Raw genomic sequence first — 11,612 nt, 5'->3', positions numbered from 1 at the left:
TCGTTTAAACAAGATGAAAAACCGGTTAACCGTGCGATTGACGTTTCAAAGACTTTTTCAATCTTTCACGTTTGCTGTTCATCTACAAACTGAAGTGAGTGTGCCACTCAGACAATATTTTGCTGGTCTCCGATTCACGATTTCTGCTGTGTCTCAGCGTTCTGCTACTGCTGCGATGAGCTCAGAGCCACAGTCGAACCAAATATATGGAAGAATACATTCAGTCTAGTCAGAAACGTAAAACAACTGAGACGTTTACGACAACGTTCACGTCAGCTACCAACCATGCCATCACGGCTATGACAGCGACAATGGAAATGGTCTAGTCTGTTTGTCTATGTTGTGACGGCGAAAAACTGTCTGAATATACACACAGTGACCGACCAACCAAGTCGAATTGATGTACAAAACAATGACGTCACACAGCCAGCCAAATAAGAATGGTGAAGCGCCAGACTAAATAGCTAAAAGTCCCATTAGACAGAACGTGGTTTGTGCGAGCAGACAGATAGCCAAAAAAAACGAAACAAAAAAGGCGAATCGAAAACTCAAATTATCATAATAACATAGCGAATATGCCCCGCGCATCGCTGAGCATCAGTCCACATGCGGTTCTCAGACGACAACTCATACAGATACATTAGATTGGGTCGTGTAGAAGAAATATAGTAAAATTTAATACGGCAGGGGAGAGTAGTATTTACTGTATGCGAAAGTAGTATTCTAGCATCTATGCAAGTTTAGTAAAATCGTTATAAATACCCAATGATTAAGAATCTGAAACATACATAAAACAAGATATCGACATTAATATGCGGTTGTCGTTATTTAATTATTATGTCTAATGAGGTGCTAATTAAATTTTTAAATTTATAAAATCGAACGGATCCGACTTTATGATACCCTACATCACTTTGGGTACATACAAGAAGTGCTCCTAAAAATCTGATTAGAACTACAAATAGAATAGAAGTGGAAACAATAGAAACAAACTAAACAAAGTAGTTTCAATGCGTATTTCAATATTTTGCACATAAATTTTAAGTTATCTTTAAGTACATCTTCGGTTATAGTGATAAAACACCTGTATATTTGTCCGGATGTGAGGAAATATCGTTTTATAATGATATCTATATCATAAATATTTTTACATTACATCTTTTGTACCTGATTATATAAATAAACCAGTGAGTGGAGCAGTATTGTAGGACGGACCATACGATACCCTAAACAACTACCACGGAACTCTAACTTTCTGCGGATGTTTTTTCCGAGCCTTGGCAATGCACCCTTTGCACCCTCTTGCACGATTAGAGGTCAACTGCACCTCTTCCTTACACTGACATATATTCTGAATATTACTAATATTCAGTACAGCTCTTCTAATTCCAGATTCCCTTCAACGTGAGTTGTGTTGTGATGTTCGGCTTATAATTGAGGCCTATAGATCGACTCAAAAAAAAAAACCTCATGACCATAACCTCATGAAAAATTTCAAATCGATCAGCGCTACATTTCTGTCCTCTAGTGTGGCAATGGGTTACTAAATAATATCTGATAATAATAACGTATATCCCACATCCGAGTACAAGGCCATAATTGCGGCCTCTGGAGCGATCAAAAGAACGGACAAAAATTAAGTATTTAGTCCATTTAATCCCCTAAATATTAAACGATCTTTACCAAAAACAATAGGGATCTTCATTGGCCAGAACCCATCCTACATGCAAAATGTCGAAGATTTGTCCATAACTGTGGCCTGTATCGAGTTACCAAATTATAATGGACAGACGAACGGACGGACACACATATCTAGATCGACTCAGCTAGTCGAGATATGATCATCGGTATAATTAAAGGTGGGTCTAGGACCAATATTTCGCGGAGTTACATATCTAGATCGATTCAGATATGACAATCGGTATACATAACGGTGGGTCTAGGACCAATATTTCGCGGCGTTACAAACTCTTGGGGCTGCACAAAGCTATAATACCCTGACAACATAGTTGTGTAGGGTATAAAAATAATAAGTAAAAAACAATTTGAGGAAAAAGCATTAAGTTCGGCCGGGCCGAACATAGAGATGACATTCCAAAATAAAAAATATACCGACAATTGCACCAAGCGATTGTTGTAAACCATAATGTACACCAAATACAAATTTCAGCAATTTTTAATGGAGATTTTTCCAAAAATTTCAAAACCCCAAAACGTGGACCGTTGTTGACAACGCATGGTAGGGTAGAACATGTGTATAAAATCCTCAAAATACTGCAATTTGGTGGGTAAAGTTATATGAGGCAATCACCAACGTACAATATAAAAATTTGAAAAAAAAAATTGTAGGCGCACGTGTCTCGATGCTATACCTAAAGCGGGGCCAATATTGATTACTTCGTGTAGGAATTACCGAACATATGGAGTTATACGCGAATTTGCTTTCTAAGCTACATCGTAAGGCACAGATTTTATGGTCGTTTTGAAATTGTCCTCTCCCAAAATCTCGTGCGGGAAATATAATTTTTATTATATCCTTCACCACACTGTGGTACAGGGTATTATGTCTTTGTGCATATGTTTGTAATAGGCAAAAGAAAACGAGATAGACCCATGGTTCCTTTTGAGCATATGCAAAGAATAATTTTCTGAGTCTATTTACCCATGTCCGTCTGTCCGATTACACATGTTATGATCCGATTTGGATGAAATTTGGCACAGTTCACTCATTTGGCCCAAGGACGAACCCCATTGAAATTGGAGAAAATCGGTTTAGATTTAGATATAGCTCCCAAATATATAGTCGTCCGACTTTATGTGAATGATGCACCAAACTCCCAATATTTGTCCGATTGGGACAAAATTTTGCACAGAGTTCTGAATAAGGTCCAGACTGATGTCTGCGAAGTTTAGGTAAAATCGGTTCAGATATATAGCTCCCATATATATAGTCGTCCGACTTTATGTGAATGATGCACCAAACTCCCAATATTTGTCCGATTGGCACAACATTTTGAATAAGGTCCAGACTGATGTGTGAGAAGTTTAGTTAAAATCGGTTCAGATTTAGATATAGCTCCCATATACAGTTTCCTCCGATTTAAGATAATTGGTGCACCCAACTCCCTATACATCTTTTGATTTGCACGAAATTTTGGTATAGCTTATTGAATTAAGACTAGAATGATGTGTGCTAAGTTTCTTGAAGATCGGTTCAGATTTAGATATAGCTCCCATATATAGTTTTGCCCGATTTTAGGTAAATTATACACCAAAGTCGCTAAAAATCATTCGATTTGAACGAATGTCTCGATGCTATACCTAAAGCGGGGCCAATATTGATTACTTCGTGTAGGAATTACCGAACATATGGAGTTATCACGCGAATTTGCTTTCTAAGCTACATTGTAAGGCACAGATTTTATGGTCGTTTTGAAATTGTCCTCTCCCAAAATCTCGTGCGGGAAATATCATTTTTATTATATCCTTCACCACACTGTGGTACAGGGTATTATGTCTTTGTGCATATGTTTGTAATAGGCAAAAGAAAACGAGATAGACCCATGGTTCCTTTTGAGCATATGCATAGAATCATTTTCTGAGTCGATTTACCCATGTCCGTCTGTCCGATTACACATGTTATGATCCGATTTGGATGAAATTTGGCACAGTTCACTCATTTGGCCCAGGGACGAACCCTATTGAAATTGGAGAAAATCGGTTCAGATTTAGATATAGCTCCCAAATATATAGTCGTCCGACTTTATGTGAATGATGCACCAAACTCCCAATATTTGTCCGATTGGCACAACATTTTGAATAAGGTCCAGACTGATGTGTGCGAAGTTTAGTTAAAATCGGTTCAGATTTAGATACAGCTCCCATATACAGTTTCCTCCGATTTAAGATAATTGGTGCACCAAACTCCCTATATATCTTTCGATTTGCACGAATTTTGGTATAGCTTATTGAATTAAGACTAGAATGATGTGTGCTAAGTTTCTTGAAGATCGGTTCAGATTTAGATATAGCTCCCATATATAGTTTTGCCCGATTTTAGGTAAATTATACACCAAAGACGCTAAAAATCATTCGATTTGAACGAATTTTGGCATAGCGTACAGAATTAAGTCTAGAATGACGTGTGCTAAGTTTCGTGAAAATCGGTTCTGATTTAGATATAGCTCCCATATATATTTTCGTCCTATTATATATAAATGGTGCACTAAAGTCCCTATATATCAGTCGATTTGCACGAATTTTGGTATAGCCTACTGAATTAAGTCTAGAATGGTGTGTACTAAGCTTCGTGAAGATCGGTTCAGATTTAGATATAGCCCCCATATATATATATATTTGTCCGATTTAAGGTAGATGGTGTACCAAAGTCCTTTAATATCTTTCGATTTGCGCGAAATTTGGCACAGCGTAATGAATTAGGTCTAGAATGAAACATCGGTTCAGATTTTATGTAAATGGTGCACAAAATCCCTATATGTCCTTCGATTTGCACAAAATTTGGCATAGCGTAATGAATTTCGTCTATAATAATGTGTGCGAAGTCTCCTGAAAATCGGTTCAGATTTAGATATAGCTCCCATATATATTTTCGTTCGATTTTATGTAAATGGTGCACAAAATCCCTATATATGTCCTTCTCGAAATTTGGCATAGCGCAATGAATTGCGTCTATAATAATGTGTGCGAAGTTTCATGAAAATCGGTTCAGATTTAGATATAGCTCCCAAATGTATTTTCGTCCGATTTTTAGTAAATGGTGCACTAAAGACCAGTAGCTAGGCCTATTCACAAAACGTACTTAAGTTAATATAAATTAATCTCTGACAAGTTTCTTTGAAATCGGTTTAGATATAGATATAGCATAGCTTCCATATACAATTTCGATCAATTCATGTTTATTGTACAGGAAGTAATCAATGCATGTCTGATTGAGATTAAATTTTAAAACGTGCAGCATACCAAATAGAGTGTGTCAAGTTAGCTTTAAGTGGTGAAGGGTATCATATAGTCGTCCCAGTCCAACTTTACTACTTTCCTTACTGGTTGTTTTTGCTATTGTGCAACACCGTTTAAAATCAAACATAATAACATGTGAATATTTTACATCTGTAAAAACCATAAATATGTTGTTTGCCAAAAAATCGGGAGAAATTCTCCGTTTTATTGCGCCTTTATCCATTTTGTACAAATTTTGTTGACACCATCAATTTATTTCTGGTAAATGGTGTATTGCGTTGATATAGATCCATTAAAATTTTTTTTGTTTAAAAACATTTTGTTCTCAATTGTATTACAAACTGACTGGCCTATTTAACATACCTCCATCTTATCCTAAAGACTACAACATCATGTCATATCATTGTATTAAAAATAAAACATTTTTTGGCAATTTTTTTCGTAGAAAAATTCATCATAACATCAAAATTATCAAATTAAAACCAGACGAATTTCATTGCTATTTGGTTACGGAGTGAGGTGGGAAGTGTGGCTAATATGATTCAACAATAATTTGTAGGCGTATACAATTTGGGGACAAATGTCCATAAATTGTATTTTTATAAATAAAAGTTGACAGGTTATGTTCGGTGTGAATCATCTGAAATGCATTTTCGTTCGTGAAGTTGTGATGCCATCATCTCTATTCAAATTTCAATTCGTGACGAAATAAGATGACATTAAATGAAGGTGGTCAATAAATAGAACGCCTAGCATTGCAGCAGCGAAGTAACTTTGGAGAAATTGATTTGAATTTTAAAATTCAAAAATAAATTAAAATAGTAATTCGTATGGGTTATTTTTAACAGTTTTTGTATTTGGAGAAGATTTTCTTACATATTGTAGAATTTTTAATATGTTATCAAGTATTTAGCATAATGAATACACTTTTTTTAAAGTGTTATCTAATATTAAACCACATGGATAGTAAAATTTTATTTACTTTCCAGAATTTTAAATGCCCATAAAATGAGATTATTCACTCCTTAAAAACTTTTAATTTAGAAACTATATTTAATCCTATCTTTTGTTTTAAATTTGTTGTTCCTCATTTAATAGGGCTTTAAAAAATTCCTGTGTTTTTATGACAATTGATAAAAATGTTACATTTTATTAAATATCAATAATAATAAACCTCATCGGCATTATGTGTATTAATTAGAAGAAAGATATTATAGAAACAACATTTAACGTGGGAGAAGAAATTTTAGAACATACTTTTGGACGTGCGGACAATTTTACTCTTATGCATTTTCTGAAATATTTTTTTAGAATTCACTTTTTTCGATAGTATTTTCGGGTAGAACTTACCCGCTCCTCCAAAGTCTAAGGATAATCCCTCCTTGAATAACGAAATGGGAATGAATATATAAGACTTTCAGTGCATACTTCGATTAACTCTACTGTTCGAAAAATCTAAAATTTAAGAGTCAAAGGTCCTGGAATATATTGCTGTAAAGTTGAATTCATATATACAATAATTTTAAAAAACAGTCAAAAGTATCCACTTAGTTTTTTTTTAATATTTTTAACACTTTACTAGTAAGTTTGCTTATTTGGATAGCCATCGTGAGAATTTGAGACCATGAGACGAAACACAACGATTGCCGAGATAGTCTATGCAAAAAATTTTATTGAGGCACAAAGCCGAGAATCGAATATTCAATATAAGAGACATCAAGTGATTGCTCCAACAAGTGGCCGATAATCCAAACATTCTAAAATATAATTTGAAATGAAGTGGTGAAAAATTGGAGACAACATTTCAATTTGATCAGGTCCCAGATGGTTTGAATTGATGCTTTATAATTGTGATTGAAACATCTCCTCAATCCCCGGATTTGAATTCTATAGAGAACTAAAGGAGTATTTTGGAGAAAAATATTAGAAGCCATAACATATCAATCATGCCATGCCTGAGAAATGTTTTACAAGTGGAATGGGGAAAACTCAGTCATCTTACACGGAAAAATGTCTAAAATCTATGCCGGCAAGGTTGAACGCTTTACAAGATAGCAAGGGATACCCTACCAAAAAATCCGTTTGTTAAAAAAACTCTTATCTGGGATACATTTCACTGTGTGTGCAATTGCTTGTGTTTAACAATCACTATTTTTTTAATATAGAATTCACAAAAATATTGTTTATTTTATTGCATAAAATTATAAAAAGAAACTCATGTAGATACTTTTGACTGTGACTCACTGTACATTTCATCATCGCTATGTATATGGTACCTATTCAAATCGTTAAAATGGGGAAACACATAAGAGGACTTCAAGCTTGGCATGTTAAGTTGGCTTTATTTTTTTTTTTTTGGTTTTAGAAAGTTGAAACTTGGCCAATTTCCAGATAACGCCACAACAAAGGTTGGCTTTATTATTGTAAATTAATAAAGGAGAACGACGTTCAAAATCGAGTTTGACTCTGATGTTGCTTTACAAAATTGCCATTTCATTCAAAGACAGCATAATCGCCAGTTCTGAATCCTCTTATGTGTTTTCCCGTTGACTCTCTCCTATTTGAATTTTCCAGTTGTTGCATTACTGATTTTTAATGACACACCAATTTGTAATTTAAAATAGATTTTTACCACTGAATAGATTTTTCAGATTTTATTTTTAAACTACTAGTAAAAAATACATAATAATAGAAAATTATTTATTTTTGTTTCAATATTTGAACCGAGTTTTGATCGAAACCGTTTGGCACTCATCATCCTAGACTTAGGTCTGTGCCATATTAGCTTACTGTGGAATTGACTGCTTTTGATTTTTATACTCGCCAAAAGCTTTTCTCCTCTGTTTTCTTGTTGCTTTAATGGCTAAAATTATGACCCGGATATGACAATTTTAAACGGAAGGAGATCAGGTCCACGTATAAAATTGACTATTTTGATTACGATCATTGGTCAACAGGGTTTAAAATGCTAACGCCAAAATAGCAAAAACACAGAAAATTGCCGCACTGCTAACTAAATTCATCCTCAAAATATGCAGCACAGCCAAGCACAACTGCAACAAATAGCAATACATTACGAATAATTTTAGCAAGCAAAACTAAAGCTTCTTGATTTTGTCAGCAGCTACAAAATAGCAATGAACAACTACAACATAATTGTCAACGCGACTAACAACCAAAGCTTTCAATGAAGACTAAGCACCTTGACTGTGGCTGCTTAGCAAGATTTTTAGCAAACAAAACCCGAGAATTTTTCGAGTTCAGTGTTGTCCATTGAAATTTTATTAATTATATGAGAGAATTAAAAATCGAGATTATGATAATTTCATTTTTTCGAACAAATACAATTAGTAATACTTGCTAAAGAGTTTAATTTAATATATTATTCAGTTTTTAGTACTATTATTGACAGTTTTTAATTGCGATTTGACAAGTTTAAATTAAATAAAAACGCACAAAATGAAATGCCTTTTTTCTAATTTCTGCGTTGGCAACACACAAACATAAAAACAACCCTCGGCTGATTATTCGTCGACAGCGAAATATGAATATGTAGTCGTACTGCCGATTAGTCATAACAAAAAAAGCTCGCATGTGCAATACGTGCTTAGCACGGATGCTACGAACTAAAAAAGCTAGTCGTTTGCTGATTTAGTCGTAATGTCAATATTTTTAGCAGTAGCTCTGTAAGACTAATGCTAATATTTTTTGATGCTGCATTTTAAACCCTGTTGGTCAACATTTAGAAAATGTAGATCTCCGCAGAAAATTCTGTGGTAGTTGGTTATGATCGGCCTGTTCATTTATACTGGGGAAATTTGTACAGTGTATTGTCGTATATGTATTACTAGAACCATATTTTACAATGTAAATTTAAGAACATCAATTAAGTTATCGTATATAGTTAAATATTTCCGAAACATTATTCGTATTTTCTGTAATTTTTGTGTAAATTGTTTCCGAGTGTTCTGTGATAAACACACGCAAAACAACAATAAACCGCCTCCAAACTTTTTAATTCCGTCTAATAAAATGAAAAATGCTAAAAGTACTATAAAATGGTAAGGACGAACGAGGGGCGCTAAATGCAATAGTGATAATTAAGTCGATTAATCGACGTTTTGTATAGAAAAGCCAAAAAGTCGAAGTCGACTTTTGATCTTTAAGGAAATCGCAAAGTCGATTTTCGATTTTCTTTATAAATACTTGGTTTATTATCAAAAAGCTCAAATTGCTCAAAAATTACACATTTCAGAACTATATTTTATTTTGTGACAACAATTCATAACAATTTTGCATTAGTTTGTAAAAGTCGAAAATCCATTTTACATAACTGGAGAATATCACTTTTTTTTAACAAAATATCTCGATAAGAAAGAAACAAAGTCGGGCGGAGAGGTAATATAACGTGTAACTATCAAGTATCCGATATGTGGAATTGGTTATGCATAATGAGATGAGACGTACGACCAGTACATGGATTTCAAAAATAAATGCATGAACCTGCAAATATGTACAATTGTTTACTACGATAACAACTTTTTCTTTATGATATGGAAAAATTAGTAAAAAAATAGTAGATTCCTGCAGTACGTTATACAGTGATGCATAACGTACATATGTATATTTAATATTGAATACTTTTGAGGCTACCTAATGCTGTTAAATATATTTTTTTTTTCTTTTGAACAAAGAGCTGTTTTAGACATTATGGAACGTGTCGAATCAATTTACTCATTATGAATTCCAATCATTAAGACATTACACATTGAATTGGTCGCCTTTGTTGTATTCCATGTACTCCTGAAAAAAAACATCAAAAATAAAAGAAATTTTAACCGGTACCGTTTGATTTGTGTTTCCCCAAAACTAGGCTTGGATATTAACGCATGCACACAAACTATACATTGGGCTATAATGAGAAAAGCAAGGTTAACTTAAGCTATTTTAATGTAGCATTTGGAAATATTATTCTTTTTAAATATCTTCAAATTTCGAAATATTGTAAATTTATATTTTAGCTCCTTTGTAGGAATTTTGTCGATATAGACCACCTCCATAGACCAGCACTACTTTGCGTGAAAGTATCATCTAAGGCCGGAAATTGCTGATAATTACCATTTTATCTTTTCTTTATTTCAGCTGATTCTCAGATACTTCCTAACACTCATAGTTTTAACTACACTCCATAAAACCTAAACTCCTAAAACCTTTTGAAAAACACCGCTATTTCTCTACCTTCAAACATAAATATCGTCCACTGTGCGTATGTTGTACATTATTATGCATATGTTGACTTGTGGTATCGCATTAACCGCCCATTTTATCGGTACACCCCATCGGTTGTACGCTTTTAAACTAGCGCCTACGCTTTGTTGTTGTGTGAGCTATTTAATAGCACCTTTGCTTGATGTGTCATTTGATTTCGGGTGGCAATGGTCAAGATTAAACATGTGTATCTATCTGATGCCCCTTCGAACGAAAAAAAAACAACAACAACAAAATAATAAAAACAATCCGTTGACAAGCATTGAGTTTAGAATTTCACTGCGAACGTGACGTACGCCTCCACATTTTTCAATGTCGCCGATGATTTGTATCAAACAGGAGAAGGAAACAAACAAAGACACGAGCATTAATTGTTTTTTTTTTTCAGATTATAAAGTATCATGACCAGGCCTACCATGAAGAGTTGCCATGATTTTAAGATTTTATTTGGTTATATGAATATGATAATAGAATAAATTTAAATGGAACATAAATTCTGCTACAAAATCTGAAGCGTATTAATCAAAATAAAAAATATTTTTAAACCATCCACCATAATATAGAGGGTCATGATGTTATATCTTATATTCTCATTGTACCTTGTTTAGGGGTAGCACCCATATAACGATACTTCATTTTATACCCTCCACCCATGGCATAATCACAGAAGGTAGTCTCATTTGAGAATTTAATTAATGGCAACCAAAGCCAGGCATAGCCCCCACTAAAATCTGTGTACCAAAAATTATCAATGTTGATCGAGGTTTTGGGATAGCCCTTATATGGGCTCGAAGTAAGTGTCTTAAATCGTTTGCAAGACCTCGAAGTATTCGTTGGAATTCCAACTTATTTTTTTTATCAGTAAAACTTCATTGTTCGTTTTTCTATTGAAATCACGATAAAAATAAACTTCTTCGCAGAAAATGTTCATTATAAATTTATACTTTGATAAAGCCCCAATATGAATTTTCCGGCCCGATTTTCGGTATGCTGAAAGTTTTTAGAGGATAAACCATCTTCCGATAGACAGTTTACAACTCATTCAGCATTTGATAGTCCTAGGTGCATTTCGCAGTCGACGTGACAGTCAATTGACATTTCGGGATATTTGTAGGTAAATTACTACTTCGCAGAAAACATTCCTTATATATAAAAAATGCAACAAAATCTTATCAATAATTTCTAACAGTGCATTTTTTATTACTTTCACGCATACAAATTCAGTTATTTTCCTAGCAGAGCTGTTTCAGTTCCAATGCTTGATGTAACCCGATTAGACTATGCCACAGATTTGACGGTAACAACAACACAACGGAAACAAAGCCAACAATGTTCGTAAATGAGTTGTAAACAAACCGAATGAATAT

This window comes from Musca vetustissima, unplaced genomic scaffold (genome assembly GCF_032173495.1).
Source record: "Musca vetustissima isolate MV318-11 ecotype Yass unplaced genomic scaffold, APGP_CSIRO_Mvet_v1 utg2694, whole genome shotgun sequence".
NCBI lineage: Eukaryota > Metazoa > Arthropoda > Insecta > Diptera > Muscidae > Musca > Musca vetustissima.
Note: the sequence above shows the minus strand (reverse complement) of the source record.